At 39.1% G+C, this 27440-nt stretch overlaps 1 long non-coding RNA gene across 1 annotated transcript in view; it reads left to right on the top strand.

Moving 5' to 3' along the window:
* Window positions 1–27440, top strand: part of LOC127198111 (uncharacterized) — a 470570-nt gene that overhangs the window by 442317 nt on the left and 813 nt on the right. The gene's annotated exons all lie outside the window — the stretch shown is intronic.

The raw sequence follows: 27440 nt of genomic DNA, 5'->3' as shown, positions 1-27440 counted from the left end.
CAATCAATGTTGGCTCCACCTAAGTCCCACACATGAAAGAAAGCCAACCCTTGACACTATTAAGGATACTCTGCTATGCTTGTAGATGGGAGCCTATCATAGCTGTCCTCTGAGAGGCTCCACCCAAGAACAGATCAAAACAGTTGCTGAGACTAACAGCCAAACATTGAGTGGAGTGCAGGGAGTCTTGTGGTAGAGTCAGGGGAAATGTAGAAGGACCCAAAGAGGACTGGAGCTCCAGAAGAAGACCAACAGAGGCAACTAACAGGGGCTGAGGACGCTTGGGGAGACTGAAGTACCAACCAAGGATCATGCATGGACTGGATCTAGGCCCCCCACATAGATGTAACAGATGGGGCAGCTTGGTCTTCATGTGGGTATCCTAGTAAGTGGAGGAAGGGCTGTCTCTGATGTGAAATCTGTTGTCTGCTTTTCTATCATTTCACCTGGTGGGGCTTCCTGGCCAGGCCACAGTGGAAGAGGATACAGACAGTCCTGATGTGTTGCAGTGGGTCGGTCAGGGGTGCTCTCCTTTTCTGAGGAGTGAGAGGCAGGGATAGAGAAAGAGGGAGAGAGTGGGACAGAGAGGAGAGGAAGGAAGGGGTTACTATTAGAATGTAAGGTGTATGAATAAATAAATAAGCAAACAAATAAATGAGAAGAAAGATGTAATATATTGATTGAAAATGAAAGCACAATATACAGTATACCCTAAAGGTAGCCCCAAGAAAAAAATTTACAGCGTTAAGTACCAATATCAAAAAGTCTGTGAAATCGCAAATAAATAACTTTATAATATATACATATATATATATATATATAAGTAAACATGGATGGAAGTTTTATGCTCCAAACCATCATTTATTAAATGATAGATTAAACATACTGACAGATGAACATCTACCAAGTATTTGTTTTTAGAGATGAGATATGTTTATAGTATAAATGTTAAACATTTTATATACATACATACATACATACACACATTTCTGTAGGTGTGTGTGAGGTATGGTGGGTGAATAGTAATTGCCTCCATACACTCATATGTTTAAATGCTTGGCTATTATGGAGTGGCACTGTTTGAGAAGGGTTAGGAGGTGTAGCATTGTGGAAGGAACTGTGTCACTGGGGGTGGACTTTGGGGTTTCAAACATTCAAGCCACGCCCAGGGTCTCCCTCTTACTGCTGCCTTAGAATCTGGATGTAGAATTCTTAGTTACCATGTTTGCCTGCATGCCACCATCCTCCCCACTATGAAGATCATGGGGAAAATCTCTGAGACTGTAAGCCAGTTCCACTAATTGTCTTCCTTTATAAGAGTTTCTGTGTGATTACGGTGTCATATTGAAGGGGATTAAATCTCGATTAGCATACCTAATATATACATAAGAAGTATACATGGAGTATTGAAGGAATTTATTGAACATAGTGATGTGATAAACAGAGAATGCATACGTGACCATTGAAAGCTTGCGCTTTCTAGTCTGAGGATCCAGCCAGCAACATGAGTCAAAAAGTGCCTTGGGCTCACGTTAGTGACACTCACTTCCCCACATGGGGAAAAATGACAAGAACTATATGATGTCAATACTTAGAGTTCCTGCGAGTTATACATTAGAAAAAGTGTTTGTTGATGAGATTTAATAATACCAATGAGAATATCACTGTTTTACTGAGAAGTTAAGTCTTAAGACACATTAATAGAAAGATAAAATGAGTCATAGAGGCAAGCTGTGCATGCAATTTTAAGTTTTTAAAATAGTAGCATAAAATAGTAATAAGTAAAATGATTATAATAAATCATGAGATCCTATACATATATAATTCAAGAGATAATCGCTTGAACATAAAATAAGTGCAAAACAAATTAATGGAACTTTTATCTTCCCTTTTTTATACTAGTCCTTCATACATATTTTATTCATCTAGAAAGTCACAATATAGACTAAATGCATTCCCAATTCTCCAGAGTCAATGTGGTTAGGGATGACCTCAGCTCCAACTCAGAGATGTAAATTGGGTGGTGTGAGGTTTAGATATTGGAGAAGGGCAAAGATGAAATTCCATCCTGGGTATTCAAACCCCATGGCCTGAACCATGGAATTAAATGCAATCCTGTTCTTATGACACATTTTCTTGAATTCATAAGCTTATCTTAAGATGGTATTCACACTATGATATATGTTGTGTCCAATGAAACAAGCCCAGTGTCTTCTTACTATAGACTTTCAAAAATTAAAAATGAAGTATTTTCATTGTATGTACAAAGAAATTATCTTAAGGTTATTTAACAGTCTGGAAGAAGGCTGGGCATGTAGTCATTAGAAGGCCTGCCTAACCTGGGCTCAGTTCCTAGTACTTTATAAACCAAGTATGGTGGTATACAGCAGTGATCCCAGCACTCAAGAGGCAAAGCCAGAAAGATCAGGAAATCAGGGTTATACTTGCCTATGTAGAGAGTATGAGGCAATTAGGGGATATAAGAAATCCTGTCTCAAAATAAAGCAAACAACAACAACAAAGAAACAACCAAACAGAAAAATATTTTCGTGAATGATTCACAATTAGCTGATTTTGCAATTAGGCATTGAACCTTCATCTATTAAGTTTGAAAGCTAAGACTTTTCATATGTCACAAAAAAAAAAAAGGAAAAAAAAAAAAAAAAAAAAAAACTAAATCGCCCAAAGACGAATGCTAAAGATGATTATACTTCAAAGGATATACTGATAATTGCAAACAGAAAAATTTTAGAACTAAGTACCTTCATAGTAACTTTTAAAATGTTCTGTGCTGGGCCTGTCAATTAAAAACACTTCCTGTTCTTGCAAAGGACCACTGTTTGGTTCTTGACTCCCATGTAGCTGCTCACATTGTGTGTAACTCCTCATCTGGCCTCTGAGGGCTTCTACCCACTCATTGTACACATAAGCTGATTCAGACAAACACAAGTACAAATAATAAGTAAGTAAATATTTTTTAAATATCTATGCATCTTGATTGTCTTTTTTAAATAAATCAAAAACATCCCTCATCAGAAACTTATTAATTCATTACCTGTAAGGATCCAATTGTCCTGAGTTTACTATCAGCTCGGAGGTCTCTACAGGCCTTTGGGAGCCACAAGCCCAATGTTTGCTCTCTACATCTGTTTTAGGAATAGACACACACACGCACACACATGCACACACACACACACACACACACACACACACACACACACCTCTTTATGGATAGAGTTATGTAGTAAAGGTTCAGTGTTTGTTTAAAAATCAAATGCCAGAATTAGCCTCAGGCAACAGGAGGTGGAGGAGAGTACTGTAATACTCTGTCATTAATGGTCTAGAAGGTTTTGTGCTATGGTGTCTTGAGTTTTAAATGAAATGTCACATACAATTTGCCATTGCAAATGTGAAGAGTAGATCTGGCCTTAGAGGCTGAGAATTTTATATTTAAGTGGTAACTAAATAATACAGAGTAAAAATAGTTAAAGATCGTTATTTGTTACACTGTCACCCCAGTATGCAAAAATATATGATTATGCTTTTTGTACACTTTGAATCTTCAATAAAATCTTCAGAAAGTAAAAAAAATGTGCCATGCTTAATGCAATATTAAATACTATGGAGTGGATCAACTCACCCGTTTGGGATCGTTTATGCACTGATCTCTCTGACATTTAGTCCATAATGTCAGGAAATTTATGAAAAGCAACTGAAGCTGAACACATTCCATTTAGAGTGGTTTATTTCTTCATTCTTCTCCCTGCTGCTGACAAGGGTCCATTTTAATAACAGGACTAATAATAAGACGTTCAATCTGCTTTAAAGCATTATAGTATATCTTTCAGAGATATCTGTATATTAGCGCTAATTATGAGGTATGTGTAAGTCTAAGAATGCTGACTTACACACCACAGCACCATTTTTACCACTTGTTTTAATTAGAAACCCAAAGAAATCAGTACAATTAAGTGTGCCCCATAAAAATAACAGATGCATTCTTATAATACTAGTCAATTTTCTCATCATTAATATCATTCAGTGTAGCAGTTTTAAGAACATACCAGGGTAATCAAAGTGGGAAATGGCTAGGAAACAACTTGCTAGCACTTAAACAGCCATCTACTTTAGCAACCAGCCCTAAATGCATTAAGGCGAGGATCTGCACATTTTCAAGTTAGGCATTTGCCTGTTTCATGGACCCCTTGTCTCAAACATCAGCTAATCTTATAAATACACAGTTTCAGAAAATAAATAATTTAGGATTATGTCACTGCAAATAATAATCTCAAAAGAAGAATTGCTACGTGAGGAGCAATCCCCTTTATCATAGGGGATACACGGCTTAGAAGTTTCTTCCAGGAATCACAGAAGCTCTGGTCAAGCGAAAGGAAAACAGCTAGCTCATCCTATGGCGGGTATGGAGGGTCACAGGGTCTACATGCCTGCTACAGTATCCAATGTGGCCTGTGAAAGGCCTCAGGCTCTAGAGTTCAGCCAGTGTATCCTATGGGGCTGCTGAGAGCCCTGGGAACAGAGTCCAGCTAGGGTATCCTATGGGGCTATAGAAGGCTTCAGAGTCTAGGACACAGAGAGCCAACCTAGCTGGCTGGAAAGCACAATCAGGAATCTCTTCCTTCTTTAGCCATGAACCTACACTTGAGTCTAACAGAAGCTGCCATGTGTGCCTCATTTCCAAACCATTGTCAACACATATTCCTTGTGCACTTCCGGCTGCATCCGGTACAATACCATGATTCTATTTGTAGGGACGAATAACATTTCTTTGAATTTACAGACTCACAATAATTGCACTAACACCAATATCACCACATGTGCTGACTTTATTTCTGCTAATTTGAACATCTTGGTAGGTTGTGGCTGTATGAATATAAATTTAAATAAGCTTGCATCTAAGATACATCACCATGCCATAGTGCACTGACAACTGAAATATACAATTTATGGGGTAGTTAAGGAGTATATGTTATTATGCGACTCTTCATCATGTCATGTTTACTATCAGATGTTAGTTGATCGTTAGATGGCAATATTGGAAGTCTGTAAATTTCTATTAAAGAGAAACACTGGATTTTAGAGACCAGGTCTTTGTTTCTTTGTGGTATGAATTATATTTGTTTCACACATTTTATTTGAGATGTATTTCCATGCTTCATGGTCTTTCTTTGATATCACAAATGCCTGCCTTGTGAGAATCACTTTGACGGAAGTATTAAAAATTTCTAAAACATTGCAGAAAATGTGTCCAACATACATAGGCATTTATAATATATTTATGTCATCTATTAACTGATATGTCTATAATTCTAATAACCAACTAAGATTAAATTAGTAATTTGATCAAGAATTCTTATTTCAATAATATATTCCAAATCTTATGCATGCTCCCTCCTTTGTGAAAATATCATACTTCCCTGGATTAAGCTCTGACGTGTCACAATTGATCTGCGAAATCCCAAATAAGGCAGGTGCGCAGAGCCCTTCTCAGCAGGCTTTGCCCTTGACTGAAGGATGTTGTAGAAAAACAAATTAACGTATATACATATACAAGATATATGTAGACTTTAGATCAAAGCTTCTGTGCTGGGAAATCTACAAGACTAAGCATAGCATAGAAATGTGTCTAAGGCTAGACGATGAGTGACCTACCACATGTTGAGATTTCAACCCCCAAATGAGCAGAGAACAAAATACCATACCACATAAGTTTGACACTCACACTTTTGTTATTGGTTGCTTATCTTAAAATGTGAAAATGTGGCCACAAACATATGACATACACATTACCAAAATATACCGAGAGTTGATAGATCACTGGAAGACCAGTTTGAGCAAAGCCTCGCTTCGGTCATGGAGGTATTCTGTGGTGCTCTGGAGTAGGAGTGAATGTGTAGTTGTCAGATTATCCTACAAAGGTGAATACTGTACAGCTATAGTAGAGGTTTCTGGAAAGCTCAGTATGCGCAAGATGGGTGTGGAAATCACACGCACTTCTGGGAAATCTCTGGGGCTTAAAATAGGAACAGGCAGAGCTTGGCCATGGAAAGTGGTTTGGGCAGAGAAGTAGCCGGAGCTTGAAAAGGGAAGGGCACCACTCAAAGGCTATGGTATGTAGGGCTTTCATCACAGATATCTATCTGGTCTGTGACATAGTGTGCTAGGAAATCTGGAAAGGCAAATTTTGTGTCCCACCTGAGGAGTCCGGTGCCATGCTGAAAAGGACCCTGAAAGACATCAGAAACTGTCAAGTGCACTCTGTAAGTCACAGTGGTGGCAGAAAACCAGTTTTTAAATGAAGACATCCATTTCTCTTGTGGCCAAATACAACGCATAAATTACATGTAGCACTGTGCCATGACCTCACTTCATCTCATACTTTAGATGGTAGCATCTCCTTAATGCTGCCTGGTCTCATTTGAAGAATGTGGCAACTCTGTAGCCTTCAAATAAATCTCCCTTAATAGGAATTCCCAGGTTTGATGTTAGCCATGGATGGTTTCTTAAGTGAGCTGCCTGATATGCACTGAATCCTACTGTAGCTCTGCAGGACCAGCAGCCTTATGTTAGGATTCCCTGTGAAAATATTTATTATATTTTATATCATAAAGGTGTCCTCTCCCCAAAGCATGGTTTTCTTTTTATTTATTTGTTTACTTATTTATTTATTTATTATTTATTATTTTTTTATTAATTTATTCTTGTTACATCTCAGTGGTTATCCCATCCCTTGTATCCTCCCATTCTTCCCTCCCTCCCATTTTCCCCTTACTCCCCTCCCCTATGACTGTACCTGAGGGGGATTTCCTCCCCCTGTATATGCTCATAGGGTATCAAGTCTCTTCTTGGCTACATGCTGTCCTTCCTCTGAGTGCCACCAGGCTTCCCCATCCAGGGGACATGGTCAAATATGAGGCAACAGAGTACGTGTGAAAGTCATAACCCACTCTCCACTCAGCTGTGGAGAATGTCCTGTCCATTGGCTAGATCTGGGTAGGGGTTTTCTTGTAATACCATGTGTACTTGGATTTCCTTTTCATCTTTAACAGTGTGGTAACAACTCTATATATGATGCTCAATGAATGCTTATTAAAAGAGGCGTTTAAGTCAGACTTTTTGACTGAAGTGCAAATCGAGGAGACTAGCCTTGAACTTGTGATCCCACTGCTTCCACATCCTTACCATACCCTAAGCACACGCACCACCACGATGCGTAAATTACATGTAGCACTGCGCCATGACATCATTTCATCTCATGCTTTAATGTCATCATCTCCTTAACGCTGCCTGGTCTCGTGTGAAGAATTGTGCCCTACTGGCATCTACCACAGATGGCAAATTGTATCCTCTTGTATAGTAGATGCAGAATAGTGCCTCCTCTATGGATATGAAATATTTTGAAACTGTTTTGTGATGGGTAGTAACGACCATGCTTTTTCAGAACTGTCTTTAGTGATACTGAGGATGTTTTTTCTTTCCAGATGATAAATGAGAAGTTAATTTTTAAAAGTAATGCCAGGTTTTTTATCTTAGCCATTCTGATGGGTGTAAGATATCTGACCATGTCCCCTGGATGGGGAGGCCTGGTGGCACTCAGAGGAAGGACAGCAGGTTACCAAGAAGAGACTTGATACCCTATGAGCATATACAGGGGGAGGAGGTCCCCCTCAGTCACAGTCATAGGGAAGGGGAATAAGGGGAAAATGGGAGGGAGGGAGGAATGGGAGGATACAAGGGATGGGATAACCATTGAGATGTAATGTGAATAAATTAATAAAATAAATAAAAAATAATAAAAATAATAAAATAAAGTAAAATAAAATAAAAATAAATAAAAATAATGCCAGGTAGCACAATACACAAACAAACAAACAAATAGTGCAGGGGTAGTTGACACCTGAAAAAAAAAGAAGAGAAATTGTGTACAATTAAAAATGAAGGATATTAAAGAAACAAGCTTCTCTCCCACCTGTAAAAGGAAGTAGAGAACAAAGAAACAGGAAGATGTTGAGAGAGTCCTAGACTACCTCTAGATGGGATAGATTCACCGCAGACCATTATTTTCCAAATTCAATATTTTAGAAATTGGGACCAGGATATTTATTGTTTAGGAGAAAAAATTTTTTATGAATCTAATGATGTTCACTAGCATTTTTATTTTTGCTTCCACTGTAAAGAAAAACAAGCAATAACTTAGCGTATAGATATATTTTGTAGACAAAAATGGTTTAGGCCAACCCACTGTGTACTCCAGAGCAAAGATCACCTATTAAGGAAAAGGTTCCCTTTAGGCATACATTTCCAGGACCACTGTCATTGGCTGCACTGCCCCATAGGCCCATGGGCTTAGACACTAGGAAGGATGTTGAAGAAGCCAGTTAACTGTACTGTGTTTCTGAGCAGAAACATCTTTATTGAAAGGGATTTGGAGCTGCTTGTTAACAAGGCGGCCACATAAAGGCCATGGCTGAGTATCCTTTGCACTCTAGAGCTTCACATTATGATGTCTTTCTATAGATTGTGTGGCCATTCCTGTTGAAAATTTCCAGGTCCTATCACATTCTCCAGGGATGGCATTCTTTGTCTGGGATCTCTTCTATACCATCAGAGAGCAGCTCCGTTCATGGGTGTTTTGAATGTCACTTTTGATCCCACAGAATCATGTAATGTATCTCTCTGTTTGAAGGCTGAATTAGATAATTGATAGGCTTGGGAACTAATATCTACAAAGAACACTAGTGAAAGAACAGCGATATCTGGCTTCCATTTGTTGTGTGCAGAATATCTTATATTTGGTCACTACTCATTCACTGTGGTCACCTGCTTCTTGTCCTTTCCATGTTTGTGCTTCTCGGAAATATGCAAGGTAACTGCAAAGTGGATATGCTGATGGATAGCTATGTAGACCATATCTATTTGCATAGCTAATATTGAATTCTATTAGGGGTAGCTTCATTGGACCTCCCTTAATCTGTTTTGACATTTCCCTGAGACTGATAGCTTTTCGAACTCTGTGTGAACCTATCATGTGACTCTAATTCATCAGTACATGCCTAAAACTTGGCCTGTCTCATGTATATATATATATATATATATATATATATATATATATATATATATATATATATATATATATGATAAAAATAAATGAAATATGTTTAATTATAAACTGGTTACAGGTATAATCTTGTCTGATATTCACAGCTATTAAATGATGTATCTAGCACTTATAAATAAAATTTTTATGGGTACAAGGTATACTTGTTTTCAGATTATTTAGGTACTGTGCTAAGAATTTGTTGAAATTTATTGTATATTTGTCAAGATGTGCTAAAGATTGAAAAAAAAAACAGATATTTCTCTTTTTAAGTAGTAAATATTTTGAATAGTTAATCTCAAAAATCAATTGAATATGACATCATTTTTAAAGCTATTTACTGATCATAAGTACTGAGTGAAACCATTACTAGTAGACTGTTTGTCTTTGAAGACTGAAAGGTTTGGATGAAATCAGGCAGTAAATGTAGGACTTAACAGAGGCTGAACTTCAGCACGGATTAAGGAAGTGAGGGCAGGACTGGCCGTCCGGACACATTTAAAATCTGCTTCCTTCCTTTCTTTCCCAGCCCTTTCTATATGGTCACAGTGATTACTTTGTTAAGAAACATCAATAACAGCATTTGGATTAGAGTTTGAAGCATGGAAACCTCCACTGGCCTTGTAATCTCCTCTATCCAGCCATTGAGGCCTCTGTAACTTCTTTGTTCAACAACACAAAATCACCCACCTTCATAATTCCATAGAGTGCCCTAAGGACAGATACCTAATATTGAGTTACAATGCTATATAAGATGAGTTACAAACTCTTCGTTCACCTATGTGGCTTGCTTATGTTTCCACCCATTATATTTGCTTTTACATTCAAGATATTACTAATTTTGGCAAAGGACTGATTACGGAAATGGGAGACAATATATTTGTGATTCCAAAGAAAGATGTTTTTGCTGTTTCATTTATTGCCTGGGACTTATTTCAAACTCCCAATCCAACCATGTACCTATGAGGAAGCATTGTATACGTGCAATTTAGGCATGTATTTTTGACAAGTAAAGATCATGGTTCAAACTATTTGTTTTCTGAGGAATCCCTGGTTAAATTTTAAGCAAATCATTAACAAATCTAACTTAGCCAAGAGGAAGTGAGCACTATTACCCATATTTTCCACTGCATCCCAAGGTTTCTTGTATTCATGTAGAGTTAAATTAGAGGACTATTGAAACACTAAGGAGACAGTAGGGCTATTCTGTTCTCACAGTGAAATCTTCAGCACTTACTGTGCCTGGGGTTCCCTTGTTAAGCTTAAGAATTTCTAGTCATAACTTAATCACATTACTTGACCAAACGAGAGGCTGAGCATAGGTTGCTATTACACCATGGGTGGAATTCCCAAAACACAGAAATCTTTCACAAGCCACAAAATTGGCCCATGCCAAGCCATCCTAGCTTGCATTTCCATTGTTGGAGTTTTGGGGAATGCCATGCATTTCAGAAGAATCTGTCTTCCATCTCGGCCGGTACCTTCTCTGAAGGCATCCCATGACTTGAACTGAGAATATGTTTTCTGCTCACTAGAAAGTGAAAATGACAGCTCTTATGAGTCAGAGCTCCCCACTGCAAGTTAGAAAACAGGATACAGCAAGGCTGCTTCAAATGCTCCTAAGTCTGTGGAACATCTGAGAGTTCATATCACTTTTTTTTTTAACATGTGTTGGTCTGCTCTACAGCAGAGTGTCACTGCATGTTACAGCACAGTACAACTTAATATAGGAAATGTGTGTGAGAATATTTGAAATTGACTGACATGATAGGAACACCCCATCCCAACACAGTACCAGGTCCTACAAACTTTGTTTTTGAATGAAAATGACTAGATGGAAACCCAACTGGAAACTGCAGAGAGCTGAAATGCGGGACCAGAGACAGGAGCTTTTTTCAGGGGATATGAGACTGTGCTGAGTTTTATGTGAGAAAGTTTTTATCATACAGTTTCAATATATCTTCACTCAAAAACAGGAGGAGGCAAAGATGAAGGTGAGTGAAAAAGTGTCTTCTGGCAAATGTCAGATTTTACCAGGTTACCGAGAAAGTAAAATGTGGCTGTTTTGGAGGAATCTAGAATTAACAGTGCCTCTTCCCTTTTGCATAATGAGTGATGAAGCAGTGATGTGCTTAACTCCAGTCACATTTCTTCTGATTTGGACATTACTATTTTCATGTATTTTTAACATTTTACCATATAAAATAGTATTTCTAGCAAAGGGATCACGTTTTATTTTTTAACTTAACATGAATAATTTTGGAGTTCTTTATACCACTTCATCCATCCATACACAGGCACTGTGCTCAACTCCTAATTTTCTCTACTTTCTCACCCATCCACTTAGACCCCTTAAGTAGTTGCATGTCTCGTGTCATATCTTTAATGAATCCACACTCTCTCACTCTCTTCCCTCCAGCGCACAATCACACACATAAACATGCACTTCATACCGCTTACTTAAATCTAGGTTCGCATGGCGTATATCACAAGACAGAGTCAACGCTTACCTTCCTGTTTCATGCAGATGACATAACGTTATTCTTCATGTTTGAATGAAGATCCATTCAGTATCTATGTCACGTTTTCCCTTTCCGTTCACCTACTGATGGGCACTAGGCTGTCTGCGAGCCCTGACTATTGTGCACAATGGCATCACAGTGGACATGGATTGATCAGCAAGCCTCTAAGGCTCCTTAACATTCTGCAGTCATTGCCTGGTCTTCGTTTCTAGGTGTGAGGATTTAGACAAGAATACCCAGTAACTTAATAATAACTGTGTGATTGCCAGAAACATCCTTAACTTCCCTGTGTCCTATTTTGCCTATGTGTAAAATTAGAATGGGAGACTTAGGTCACAGAGTTATTTGTGTTAAATAAATTAATATAAGAACCACAGAGATGTCTGGTGGGGGAAGGCACTTGCTGACAATCTTGATGTGAAGAAATAACTCAGAAAAATATAAAGATTTGTTCATTTGTTTTAATTATTTATTGTGTGAGGCTAGAAGTTTTGTGTACCACATAAAGGCAGGTGCCCAGAGAGGTCTCAGATCTCCTGGAGCAGCAGTTATAGGTAGATGTGAGCAATGTGATGTGGGCACTGGGAACTGAACCCCAGTCACCTGCCAGAGCTGTGAGCTCTCTTAACATCTGAGCCATCTCTCCGGCCTCAATTTATCAGAATTTATTACAGCAAAAAAGATTCCTGAGGCAGGTTGCTCCCAGAACTGAAGAGGTGCAGAGGAGTCTGATACAGCTTGGTAGGGAATGAGCTCTTATAGGCTGAACAGAAATAATGTCCTTACCAGGCAGGCTGCAGGACTGAGCATTGCCTTACTTGCATATGGCCTAGTAAGAGGTCCTTTATGCCTGTCTGCATGCAGCTTATTGGCTGCAGATCATAAGTCTCTCATATGCAATATTTTCACATTAAGATCACCTTTTAGAAGCATTTTCAGGACAATTTACTACTGGAACAGATTAATATTTATTTTCTCATACCACATCACTCTGATTTTAAAGGATCAATATTTAAAAGTATGTATATGCATAAGTGTCTCTGTTGGAGTACAGACATATGAATCCCAGAACCCATGCGGGACAAAGGCACTTGATCCCCTAGAGCTTGAATCAAAAGTAACTATGAGCCAACGTACATGGGTTTGGAGAACTGAACTCTGGTCCTATACAAGAGCAGCATTTGTTTTGCCATTAAGAAAATAGATCCAAACCCCTGCATCTTGGTTACAGGCAGTTGTGAGCCACCTGATGTGGTTGCTGGGAGCTAAACTTGCATCCTCTGCAAGGCACACTTTAAACCACCGAGTGATTTCTCCAGCCCATGTTCTTTCCTTTCCTATCCCATCACTGTTCTTAAGAACTCAAATGTAAGTCTTGTTCTCAGAGTTAATTTCTCCTTTTCCCTCTGGGTGTTCGACCTTTTTGTCCAATTGACTTGGCATTCACCCTTCTTGCATAAGTTTTCTCATTTTTTCCCATCTTTCTAATGTTAATTTTCTCAGACATGAAAAATACCAGTTATGAGCTCTAAGATATGGACTTTTCCCTACTCTCCCCTCTAAGGGTGCTACTAGACAAATTCAACACATTGCTGCCACCCCCTGCTCCGTTTGATCTCCTTTCATGACTTTCATGCATGTGTCTTCCTGAGATCCATTCTAGACAACAGCTCTATTTCTGCATCTTATGTCTCCCTCTCAACTCTTTTAGCATTTATTATTTCCACTCATTCTTTGTGATAGCTCTTCCTGTGTATTTTATGCTGTAAGAGTTTTCTGTTTGTTTATTTTTACATCCAAACCACAAGTTTAAGATAGATATTTTTATTTTACTGTCCCTAGAAAGAGACTCTCTGGAGAAAGATTCTTTTTGTATCCTATATTGTTTGGTTCTCCTACTTAAAGTCCCACCCTGTAGTCTGTGGGGTTTATGCTGATACTTCAGAGCAGCAGTTGATATCACCCTGAAGTCAGTGAGGAATTGGAAAATTCCTTCCATTGAAGTTGCTTTCAATACTCAGTTTGTTCATTGTCTCAAGTGGTGTCTTTTCTTTCCCTCTTAACTAGTTCACTAAGACATTTTCAAAATATTGATATTATTTAACTACCTTAAGAATTTAGCTAAATACTGTGTCCAGTTCCCAATTTTCAAGAGAAATGTAACATCACTAGAACACAAATCAGGAATCAGGCTCCCAACACAGCAGCGTCCAAGCTGAAGTGCAGTCAGGGAGCACTTGCATTGAGCCCTGCTCTGCTTTTGCTGTGATGTCAGTTTTCAGCTAGTAAAATCATGGGGAATTTTTGGACTCAGTTTTTGAACTGCTTCCATTATGTGCACCGCTGAGCAATAAATAATCATGAGCTATAAATTATAAACTTTATTTGGAGTCTCAGAAAAACACCTCCCTTTCCTGAGTCCTTGCTGAACCTGCTTCTACAAGGACAGACAACTGCATTGAAATGACATACATAGATTTACAGCAAAGAGAAATAAATGTTTACTATGCTTAACAACACAGGCAGAAGAATACCCACAAATATGCAAGCACTGTTACTTGCATCCCCCAGCACTTTGACATGATGTAGAACTGCCATTTCTCTTCCTGGGACACATAGAATCAGAACTCAGTCTGGTTATGTGGGAAAGCCTGTCCACTTCCTGACACTGTTACTTTGTTCTCACATCATATATATATATTAGAGGCAGAAGAAGAGAAACACACTTTCTGGCCTTAATTTCTTCTGTCTTCCAAGCTGTAGTTTACTATATTCTATTTTGCACTAGACTGGAAAGCTTCAGAGTCATATAGGACACATCTCCCCTTTAAAACATGCTGAGCTTGTGGATAGGTACTGTTTGAATTTGTTTTTGTCATGGAATATTTTGTTTTCTCCATCAATGGTTATTGATAATTTTGCTGGGTAAAGTAGTCTGGCCTGGCATCTGTGTTCTCTTAGGGTTTGCAGGATCTCTGTCCAGGCCCTTCTGGCTTTTATGGTCTCTGCTGAGAAGTCGGGTGTAATTCTGATAGGTTTACCATTAAATGTTATTTGGCCCTTTTCCCTTGCAGCTTTTAATGTTTTTTCTTTGTTCTGCATGTTTTGTGTTTTGATTATTATGTGGCGGGCAGTTTTTCTTTTCTGGTCACTGGGACAGAGGGGAAGGCATCCTATTGGGAATCTAAATGAGAGACGCATGGGAGAATAGCAAAATAAAAGGATACAGAGGGTCCTAGAAATCTACAAGTAGAACAATATGATAGGCAGATTTGGGCCCAGGGGTCCCGCTCAAACTAAGGCACCAGCCAAGGACAATACAGGAGGTAAACTTTAAACCCCTTCCCAGATCTAGCCAATGGTCAGAGTATTCTCCACAGTTGAGTGGAGAGTGTGATACGACTTTCTCACGTACTCTGGTGCCTCACATTTGACCATGTCCCCTGGAGGGGGAGACCTGGTGGCACTCAGAGGAAGGACAGCAAGCAGCCAAGAAGAGACTTGATACCCTATGAGAATATATAGGGGGACGTAATCCCCCTCAGGAACAGTCATAGGGGAGGGGAATAATGGGAAAATGGGGGGGGGGAGGAATGGGAGGATACAAGGGATGGGATAAACATTGAGATGTAACAAGAATAAATTAATAATAAAAAAAGTTGAAACTCCACCATTAACCTAAAGCTAAAAAAAAAAAAAAAAAATAGTTTTCATTCCAATTTGAGCAAAGTGTGAAAATTGTTTAAAGTTAAATTATTTGTCATAATAAAAGAGACACAAATACATCAGACACAATTTTTTTCTGTTAGAGAAGCACATATTTATGAATTAATGATTGGTTCATATTCCTAATTTATTTCCTTGGGTATTTCAGACCTCAGGATTTCCAGAGTTAAATGTGAATATTGTTAGAGACAAAATGTGTAAAAAAAAAAAAAAAAAAGCTGTGTCCTTAGAGGCCACGTTCAACGGATCAGGCAGAACATGAGACTTCTGTTGTTTTGTACAGTTCTCACACATGCCTAATACTTTAGAAATTTTATGTCACTTTTCCTGAGTTTCTCTAAATATATTAATGAGATTTGTACAACCAAGTTTTGACATATTTCCTTTTTTTCTAGAGTTCTGGTTTTGAAAAGAAAATTCTTATAGCTAACCTTTTCATGTTCAAGGACACTGTTGTCGGCTTGGATTAGACAAATTCCACAAAAACTCAGAAACAAAACATTTTACTGTGATTGTCTATTTCAGACAGAGTAATGTTTCAGTGAGAAAAGCAGGACTTATAAATATTTAAAATAGAAAACAAAAATTCCCCTGCCTAAAAATTAATAACTTACTTAAAGTTTTCAGAGTAGAGTAAAAGTCTGGGGAAAAGATGACTCAAAACAAAAACAAAAACAAAAACAAAAACAAAAAACAAACAAAAGCCTCCAAATATCTACCCTCAATATACTATCAAGTACATGGTCATCTCTCATGCTCCATACCAATGTAAGGAGACTCTGAGTTGTATATGATGCACGGCAGACCAGTTGGTATTCCACAGTTTCTTGTAAATATGACCTAGATGGTACTGTTTACTCAAGAGAATCTGTGTTATCAGAAAAGAAAGGCTTCATTTATTTTATTTCATTTTTTTCTTTTTTAAAGATATACTTTATTAATTTATTCATATTACACCTCAGTGGTTATCTCATCCTTTGTATCCTCCCATTCCTCCCTTCCTCCAATTTTTCCCTTACTCCCCTCCCCTATGACAGTGCCTGAGGGGGACCTCCTCCTCCTGTATATGCTCATAGGGTATCAAGTCTCTTCTTGGTAGCCTGCTATCCTTCCTCTGAGTGCCACCAGGTCTCCCCATCCAGGGGACATGGTCAAATATGGGGCACCAGAGTACGTGTGGAAGTCAGACCCCACTTTCCACTCCACTGTGGAGAATGTCCTGTCCATTGGCTTGTTCTGGGTAGGGATTCAAAGCTTACTGCATGTATTGTCCTTGGCTGGTGTCATAGTTTGAGCAGGACCTGTGGGCCCAGATCTGCCCATCATAATGTTCTTCTTGTAGGTTTCTAGGAACTTCTGGGTCCTTTTATTTCCCCATTCTCCAATGCTTCCCTCACTTAGAGTCCCAATAGGATGTCCTCCCCTCTGTCCCACTTTCCTGGTAAGGGAAGACTTGCATGGAACATATCCCTTCGGCTAGCATGCAGATATAAGTGAGTATATACCACTTGACTCTTTCTGCTTCTGGGTTAACTCACTCATTATGATCATGTCTAGTTCAATCCATTTGGCCACAAATTTTGGGAATTCCTTGTTTTTAATAGCTGAGTAGTATTCCGTAGTGTAATTGTACCACTGTTTCTTTATCCATTTTTCTACTGAGGGACACTTAGGCTGTTTCCAAGTTCTGGCTATTATGAATAAGGCTGCTATGAACATGGTTGAGCAAATTTTCTTGTTGTGCGCTGGAGCATCTTCTGGGCATATTCCAAGGAGTGGAATAGCTGGGTTGGTGGAGATCTTTTCCCAGTCTGTAGGCTGTCACTTTGTGCTGTTGACAATGTCTCCTCCTGCCTTTCAGAAGCTTCTCAGCCTCATGAGGTCCCATTTATTAATTGTTGATCTTACGGCCTGGGCTGTTGGTGTTCTGTTCAGGAAGCTGTCTCCTGTGCCAATGTGTTCCAGGCTCTTCCTCACTTTTTCTTCTAACTGACTTATTTTCTCTGGTTTTATGATGAGGTTTTTGATCCATTTGGATTTTAGTTTTGTGCATGATGACAAATATGGGTCCAATTGCATTTTTTAATACGCAGACATCCAGTTAGACCAGCAGCATTTGTTGGAGATGCTATCCTTTTTCCATTAAATGGATTTGGCTTCTTTGTCAAAAATCAAGTGACCAAATGTGTGTGGATTCATATCTGGGTCTTCAATTAAATTCCACTGATCAACCAGCCTGTGGCTGTGCCAAGTATCATGCTGTTTTAATTAGTGTTGCTTTAGAGCATAGCTTGAGATCAGGTATGGAGATTCCTCCGGAGGATCTTTTATTGTACAAAATTGGTTTAGCTATTCTAGGTATTTTCTCTTTCCATATGATGTTCAGAATTGAATTTTCAATGTCTTTAAAAAATTGCATTGAATCTCAAGTTGCTTGTGGTAAGATAGCCATATTTACTATGTTAATTCTCCCGATCCATGAACAAGGATGAGCATTCCACCTTATCATGTCATCTTCAATCTCTTTCTTCAGAGTTTTGAAATTTTTTTCAAACAAGTCCTTCACTTGCTTGGTTGGAGTAACTCTTAAATATTTTATATTGCTTGTGGCTAATGTGAAGGGTATAGTTTTCCTAATTTCTTCCTCTGCATGCTTGTCATTTGTATATAGGAAGGCTACTGACTTTTTGAGTTAATTTTGTATTGAGCCAATTTGCTAAAGGTGTTTATCAGCTGTAGGAGTTCTCTGGTGGAATTTTGGGAGTCACTTATGTACACTATCATATCATCTGCAAATAGGGATAATTTGACTTCCTCCTTTCCCATTTGGATCCTCTTGATCTCCTTTTTTTTGTCTTATTGCTCTGGCTAGAAATTCCAGTACTATATTGAATAGATATGGAGAGAGTGAGCAACATTGTCTTATTCCCGATTTTAGAGGAATTTCCTTAAATATCTCACCATTTAATTTGACTTTGGCTATAAGCTTGCTGTTTATAGCCTTTATTATGTTGAGGTATGGGCCTTGTATCCCTGATCTCTCCAAAACTTTAAACATGAATGGGTGTTGGATTTCATCAAATGCTTTCTCTGAATCTAAGGAGATGATCATGTGGTTTTTTATTTTCAGTTTGTTTATATGGTGGATGACATAGATGGATTTAATATATTAAACCATCCCTGCATGCCTGGAATGAAGCCTACCTGGTCATGGTGAATGATATCTTTGATATGTTCTTGAATTCATTTTGCAAGTATTTTATTGAGTATTTTTGCATCAATGTTCATAAGAGAAATTGGTCTGAAATTCTCTTTCTTTGTTGGGTCTTTGTGAGGTTTAGGTATCAATGTGACTATGGCCTCATAGAATAAATTTGGTAATATTCCATCCATTTCTATCTTTTGGAGTAGCTTGTAGAGTATCAGTATTAGCACATCCTTGAAGGTCTGGTAGAATTCTGCAGTGAAACCATTTGGCCCTGGTCTTTTCGTGGTTGGGAGACTATCAATGATTGCTTCTATTTCTGTAGGAGAAATGAGACTATTACCTTGTTTATCTGTTCTTCACTCAATTTTGGCAAGTGAAATTGATCAAGAAAATCATCCATTTCCCTTAGATTTTCAAATTTGTGGCATATATGCCTTCGAAGTAGGATCTTATGATTCTTTGTATTTCTTCAGTGTCTGTAGTTATGTCTTCATTTTCTGATTTTGTTGATTTGGATACTGTCTCTCTGCCTTTTAGTTAGTTTGGCTAATGGTTTGTCTATCTTGTTGATTTTCTCAAAGAACCAGCTCTTGGTTTTGTTGATTCTTTGAACTGCTTTCTTAGTTTCTAATTTATTAAATTCAGCCCTGAGTTTGATTGTTTCCAGACATCTACTCCTTGTGGGTGTTTCTGCTTCTTTTTTTTTAGGGCTTCCAGCTGTTTCATTAAGTTGCTTATGTGGGATGTTTCCAATTTCTTTATAAAGGCACTTAATGCTATAAATTTTCCTCTTAACACTGCTTTCAATGTATCCCACAAATATGGGTATGTTGTTTTTTCATTTTCATTTAATTTCAGGAAGTCCTTAATTTCTTTCTTTATTTCTTCCCTGACCCTAGTGTCATTAAGTACAGAGTTGCTTAGTTTCCATGTATGTGTAGACTTTTTGTTATTTCTGTTGTTGTTGAAGTGCAGCCTAGGACCATGGTGATCTGACAGGATACATGGTATTATTTTAATCCTCTTGTATCTGTTGAGGCTTGCTTTGTGACCTACTATGTGCTCAATTTTGGAGAAGGTTCCATGGGGTGCAGAGAAGAAAGTATATTCCTTTTTGTTTGGGTGAAAGGTTCTGTAGGTATCTGTTACGTCCATTTGATTCATGGCATTGGTCAATGATCTTATTTCTCTGCTTAGTTTCTGTTTCAATGACCTATCCTTCAGTGAGAGTGGGGTATTGAAGTCTCCCACTATTATTGTGAGGGGATAAATATGTGGTTTAAGCTTTGTTAATAGATCTTTTTAAAATGTGGGTGCCCTTGTAGTGGGAGCATAGATGTTCAGAATTGTGATGTCATCTTGATTGACTTTACTTCTGATGAGTATGAAGTATCCTTCCTCATTCCTTTTGATTAATTTTGGTTGAAAGTCTATTTTGTTAAATATTAAAATGGCTACACCTGCTTGCTTCTTGTGACTATTTGCTAAAATATTATTTTTCAGCCTTTCACCCTGAGGTAATGTCTATCTTTATGGGTGAGATGTGTTTCTTGAATGCAGAAGAATGTTGGATCTTGTTTATACATCCAGTCAATTAGTCTGCGTTTTTTTTTACTAGAGAACTGAGACCATTAATGTTGAGGGATATTAATGACCAGTGACTGTAAAGAGTCTTAATTTTGATGTTGGTTCTAGTAGAGTGTTTGTGTGGTTGTGTTTTTACCATGGTATTGTTATCTATATCCTGTGTAGTTTTGTTTGTAGCTTGTCCCTTTGGCGTGGAGTTTTCCTTCTAGAAAGCAGGATTTGTGGATAGGTACTGTTTGAACTTGTTTTTGTCATGAAATATTTTGTTTTCTCTGTCAATGGTTATAGTTGTGCTGGGTAAAGTAGTCTGGCATGGCATCTGTGGTCTCTTAGGGTTTCCAGGATCTCTGTCCAGGCCCTTCTGGCTTTTATGGTCTCTGCTGAGAAATCAGGTGTAATTCTGATAGGTTTGCCATTAAATGATATTTGGTCTTTTTTCCTTTCAGCTTTTAATATGTTTTCTTTGTTCTGTATATTTTGTGTTTTGATTATTATGTGACTGGCAGTTTTTCTTTTCTGGTCTATTCTATTTGGTGTTCTGTAGGCTTCTTGTATGTTTATATGCGTCTCTTTCTTTAGATTGGGAAAATTTTCTTCTATGATTTTGTTGAGAATATTTTATGGGCCTTGGAGTCTGGCATCTTCTCTTTCCTCAATGCCTATTATCCTCAGATTTCTTCTTTTCATGATGTTCTTGATTTCTTGCATGTTTTGTGTCAGGATTTTTCCAGATTTCACATTTTCTTTAATGGTTGCTTCAAGATCTACGATTGTATCTTTTAGACCTGAGAGTCGTTCCTCCATCTCTTGGATTCTGTTAGAAAGGCTCACCTCTGTGTTGCTCACCTTCTTCTCTGAGCTCTCGTGTGCCCATTTTTCTTCTGTGTGTTTATCATTGAATTCATTTTCATCTTCAGATCCTGAACTGTTTTATTTATTTTTTTCATCTAATTGTTTATATATTCCTGAGTTTCTTCCATTGCCTCTTTATAGGCCTTCAGAGCTTGAACCATTTTATTGATTTCCTTCATCTGATTGTTTTTATTTTCCTGAATTTTTTCCAGTGCCTCTCTATAGGCCTCTTTTATGTCTTCCACCTTTTTGGCTGTGTCTTCCTGCATTTGATTACGAATTTTATTTGTTTCCCCTATTATCATTCTCATTACTAAGGATTTGAAGTCGTTTTCTTGTATTTCCATTTTGTTTGAGTACTCTGGGTTGTTTTCTTTGGGGTAGCTGGAATCTGGAGACGCCATATTGCTTTGGGGTTTTTGGTGTATGATTTTATGCTGTCCTTTAGGCATCTTGCCATCTCTGTTTTTGGCAAGTAGCTTCTGGAGTTGGGTGGAGGGAGTCTGGTGATAGATTCACCCATTTTCTCACTATTTCCCTAGGCCAGAAGCGCTGATGCTTCACTGGTCTGGATTGCAGGAGGCTAGCCCTGTAGTTTGGGTCTCTCAAAGCCTGTGATCCCCAGCTCCCCTGTACTGTGGATCCTGTAATTGTCCTGGATCTCTGAACATATGTTGGGTCAAGCCAAAGTGCCCACAGCCTTCTGGGTCCCCTTGTAGCACTGGAGCTTTCCAGGGACTGAAGCTGGTCAGAGAGGGTCTAATAGCCACTCTATTCCCTGTCTCCCTGAAATTTCCTTAGTCCTGGAACTGTGCTGCTCCACTGGTCTGTGGTTTCTGGTAGCGTTTTGGGACCCAGACCACTCACAGAGTCCAGGTTAGTGTCATGGGGCTCAAAATGCACACACACTGAGTCCAGTTCACATCTCTGGACCCAAACCAGTCTCTGGACCCAAACGGGTCTCTGAGCCTAATCCATACACTTAGTACAGTTAGTGCTGAGTTCAACCAGGGTATTGGGCCCAAGCTGCACACTGAGCTTGCCAAGTCTATCTAGAGTCTCAGGGCCTGGACTGCAAGCTGAACTCAGGCAGAGTCTCTGGGTCTAAACTTCCCACCATACTCAGCTAGGGACTCTGGGCCCAAACTGCACCAGAGTCAGGACCGCCCACCTAGCTCAGCCAGGGACTCTGGACCCAAACTGCAGGGCAAATTCAGTTAGGGACTCTGGGCCCAATCTGTGGGCTGAGTCCAGCCAAAGTCTCAGGGCTGGGACCATGAACCAAGCTCAGCCAGGGGCTCTGGTCCCAAACCACACACCGAACTCAGCTAGAGTCTCTGGGCCCAAACTTTCCGCCAAGCTCAGCCAGGGACTCTGGACCCTAACTGCGTGCTGAATTCAGCCAGGGACTCTGGGCCCAATCCGGACCCTAGTCCAGCCAGTGTCTCAGGGCTGCGAATGCGCACTAAGCTCAGCTTGAGTCGCTGGGCCCAAACTGCCTACCATGTCCAACTAGGGACTCTGGGACCAAACCGTAGGCAGAGTACAACTAGAGTCTCAGGGAGCTGAACCGTGCTCCAAGTCTAGTTTGGGTCTTAGGACAGGAGCCATGCACACAGAGTTGAGATTGGGTCATGGGGCCCAAACCATGCGCTGAGTTCAGCTAGGGTACAGGAGCCCAAATCTTTCACCAAGGTTCCTTCTCCTTTAGCAATTCCCACCGGTTACCACAAAGGGTTTCCAGCTGCAAACCTCAACTGCCGCCTCTGCCACTCTAGTCCAAGAAAATCTGTGCTTCTCCTGTGTGCAGGGATACTCAGGTTTTCTGTATTTTGGTCCTTTCAAACTGTGGAATACTCCCGCTCTAGTGGGGTTGAGAGCTTGGTGTTCCTGGTTCAGAATTCCGTGCAATTCCCTGAATCATTTACTGGAGCTTCTAAACATACTCCACGCTGCTCACCGCCATCTTGGATCTGCATCTTTATTTCATTTTTCATTATGTGTATTTGTAGGGGTCTCAGCACATGAGACAGGAGGAGGGGGGTCAGGTTTTCTGGAGCCAGGATTAGAGTTGTTGGCTTTCTCAATGACTGCTGGTAACATAACCCCAGTTCTTTGTGGGATCAATACATGCTCTTAAGATTTGAAACATCTTTCTAGCCCTAAGAGAATTTATTTCTCTGTAGTAAGATTAGTCAGTGATTTAGAGTTAAATTCTACTAGTGAACTCTGAAATATTTTCAGGATTTTTTGTTTTGTTTGTTTTAGTTTGGTTTGGGTTTTTTGGTTCACTTGGGAGTAACTGCACTGTTAGGTGAGGTGCTTCCAAATGTTTTTGCTGCTGTAGACTCCAGCATAGAATGAGACAACCAAGGGTGGCATAGGTCTGACCCCATTTTAACCAGCTGTCTGAACCAACGCACATTATTTTTCAATAAGAAATGCATTGGATAAACTTTAAATTGTTCAGTATGCATTAATTGAATTTTTTTCTAAATACAAGTTATTCTATTGGGTACTATGTCTATAAAGATGAATAAGACAAATATGTTTGCTTTTTTCAATATGACATTCAAGGAGGATGGCAAGACAATCAGTGAATACCAAAGCCACCTTGGGCACTAACCACTGCAAAGAAGAATAAAGTGGTGAAGGGTCTATACATTGAAGAGAAGGTACCTTATTATTTTAAGGAAACTAAAAGAAGTTTCTGGAAGTACCTGTCTTCAAGAAGTTGAAGGCACCTATAGTAACAGAGAAGTTCAGAGAGAGGACAGAGGCACCTCTGTAGAAGCCTCAGTGTGGGTTGGTGGGGTAGCCTAGTAACTTGCAAAATCAAGTCCGAAGGATTGACAACTATATCATTATTTTTTACTTCATTAAGAATAAAACACAGAATCAGAGGTATGATACAGCCTGAAACATCTTGAGATATAACCTGGCAGAACTATTGTAGGGGAGGGGAGAGGAGTAAGGGAAGAGAGGAAGAGGTAGAAAGGTGGGCAGAGAGCAGCAATCTGTTAGTGAGAGGATTCTGACCATGACGTCCTAAGCACTCTCTCTCTTCTCTCTCTATCCCTCTCTCCTCCCTCCCTCCCCTTACCCCTCTAGCTCCTTTCCTCTATCCCTCTTTTCTCCTTCCTTTCCTCCCTCCCTCCCTCTATTTCAATCTCTATGTCTGCCTCCTTGAACCTAGACCACCTAGAAAACATTTTGCTATGTGTGCCTTTAAGAGCAAGCGTGACTTGTAATTATGTAGTAATATTTTATTACATCGTTTATCTTACGCAACCCATATTCTGCCATACTATTTGATGTTTTAAATACTTGTCTATGTGGTCAACCTCACAATGATTCATTCTTTCTGAGGAATGTTGCTGATGCTAGTACCATAATTTGACTTTCAAAGGTTTGTAATAAACCAGGGGCAAATGAAAAGCAAACACTGGCCTTCAATATAACAGGTGTGCATTGTGCTGGCTGCTGAGAACTACAGCATATTCTCATAAAACATGAGGTTTTTTAAAAATGTTTTGAAATGAGTATATGTGCCTTTGTGGTCTCTCCCTGCAGTATAGTGCAGTGTAAGGTGCTGACTGTTCATCACTGACAAGACATTCCTAAGTGCACACTCTTTCCTTTACCTTCAGGAGCAAATGCTCAGTGATGAATTAACCTGTCATCTAGCATGGACTTAACATATTTGTGATAAGTTATCTTGTTTTATTACCTCTGTTCACTTAATTTAAGTCATAAGATATCTTTTTTTTTTTTTCAAGAAAATCCTGTAAATTCTTTACAGTTTTATAACCTTACAGCTCGATGCAATACTTTTTTACTTCTTTTTTTAATTAAATTTTATTATTCAGATTACATCCTGATTGTTATTCCCTCACTTGTACCTTCCTGCTCCCCGATCCCTCCCTCTTTCATCTATTCCCCTCCCCTAGACCTGTGACAGAAAGGGACCTCCTCCTCCACCTATGAACGCAGCCTATTAGGTCTCATCCTGATAGCCGGCTTCCCCTTCCTCTGAGTGGCAGCAGGCCTCCCCACCAAGAGGAAGTCGTCAAATGGGGGAGCCGGTACAAAGAAAGCACAATTAAGAAAAGAAAATAGAAAGGAGTCCAATTTGGTATCTTTTAAGAAATGCATTTTAAAGAGCAATGTTTTTGATGTTTTCAAATTCCATGAATCAAGTACTGGTTCTTCATAATGAACACACCACACACACATACACACATGCAGGCACGCATGCACACATTCTCTCTCTCTCTCTCTCTCTCTCTCTCTCTCTCTCTCTCTCTCTCTCTCCCTCCCTCCCTCTCTCTCTCTCTCTCTCTCTCTCTCTCTCCCTCCCTCCCCCCCCCCTCTCTCTCTCTCTCTCTCTCTCTCTCTCTCTCACACACACAAACACACACACACACATACACATACACACACACTTTATAAAAGACCTTTAATATAAAATGAATTATTTTGTATTAAATCCAGCGTACCAAAATTTATATATTATAAGAAAAAACATGGAATAATAGTTTGTCTATAACAGTCTGGGATTTACCACTCTCCTGCTGTTTGGGTCTTTGCCTGTTGCTCTCATGTGCGCTCTGTGTGCAGACATGTGATTTTGGGGTTCTCCTTGGACTTTCCCATGGGGCAGCATGTAGGTCCTCCATACTATCTGTATTTGCTGAGGATGAATAATAAAACAAATAGAGGATGTTAGAACATAGTGGGAACAATTTTAAGGCTTCCATTCTACTCTCCACATCTTTGTCATGCATTAAAGTTTCTCTTCTTTTTGGAAGAGGAATACTACCTAATATTTAAATAATATTTAAATAATAAAATGACTTTAAATTTTGAAAATTAGCTTTAAGCCTTTTAATGGGTACTTCAAGTTTTATTTGTTCATGATAGTTACACATAAAAAAGATGACAGAAAGTAACTTTTATTGATGGGAGATATGTGTAAATCAGTACACCATAATTCATACTCAACTTTCTTCTTACTTTGATCACTGATCTCAAAATTAGACTAGCAGGCTTAGACTTCAAAATATAAATAAAATGAAAGTAACTTTTTCAGTGAGAAGAAGTAACAAGAGAGTCTCTTTTTTTGGTTTGACATATTAAATTATAACCTAGTTAGGGAGAACTGCATGTCTACATTTAAAGATTTATTCCAGAAGACAGAGATAGCCTCAAATCCAAAGTTCAGAAGGAAAACCCACATCAAGAGCACAATTATGTTAAAACCATCAAAGCACTGTGCAATTGCCTCTAAACCGAATGGAGACTTTGGTGACAACAAATCACATCTGACACTTGAAATTTTCAACTTAGTATAAAAATAAGAATTTCCAAGGCATATTGGTCACATTGTTGCAGAAAGTTTGGCATTATAGATTTACATTCTTTTCATGTTTATTCTTCCTTTCAGGGCAGAAATTGAAACCAAAAGATATCAATGTGCTATTCTGCTTATTGTTATAAAAATAGCATTACAAAAATTATTAAATATTCATGAAAAACCCTTATTTCCCTCAGGTTCCAACTAGCAAAAGATGCTGTGAGATATTAAGCACCAAAGGAGAGGATGGTAACACACTACAGATAATCACTAGAGTGATAAACAAAGGCAGTTGACATTAATAATTAAATGAGACCGTCCCCTGTGGAGGGTTCCATGAGCTCCAGGCACGGTGTGTAAAATCTCTTGGCTAACTGATCATCAGTTTCTTTCTAAACCAGGAGTGCACATTAATGGTACCTGTGCTTTGCTCTTGTGCTTCAAGTCCAATAGTTTGTCTAGTGTAATAAATAATTATACACGCCCTCTGAGGAAAAGTCATCCCTCTTAGACCCTGATGTTTTTACTGTCTGCAAGGGAATATTCAGCAGAAGAAGTTAGAAACAGTTTATCCATTTTCTGAAGGATTTTTTGTGTTGCATGTTAACTGACCAGTAGCAGAACTTACTTTAATATCACCAGTAGGTGTGCTGGCTACTGTTGTGTCATTTTGAGAGAAGCATGGGAGAATGAGTAAATAGAAGGATCCAGAGGGTCCTAGAAACCTAGAAGATCTGTGCCCATGGGTCCTGCTCAAGCTATGGCACCAGCCAAGGAAAATACAGGCAGTAAACTTCGAGCCCCTACCCACATCTAGCCAATGGACAGGACATTCTCCACAGTTGAGTGGAGAGTGAGATCTGACTCTCACATGAACTCTGGTGCCCCATATTTGACCACGTCCCCTGGATGGGGAGGCCTGGCAGCACTCAAAGGAAGGATAGCAGGCTACCAAGAAGATACTTGATACCCTATCAGCATATACAGGGAGAGTCGGTCCCCCTTAGTCACAGTAGTAGGGGAGGGAGTAAGGGGAAAAAAGGAGAGGGAAGAATGGGAGGATACAAGGGATGG

The sequence above is a fragment of the Acomys russatus genome, chromosome 14 (genome assembly GCF_903995435.1).
Source record: "Acomys russatus chromosome 14, mAcoRus1.1, whole genome shotgun sequence".
Lineage (NCBI taxonomy): Eukaryota > Metazoa > Chordata > Mammalia > Rodentia > Muridae > Acomys > Acomys russatus.
Note: the sequence above shows the minus strand (reverse complement) of the source record. Positions and strands in the feature narration are given on the sequence as shown.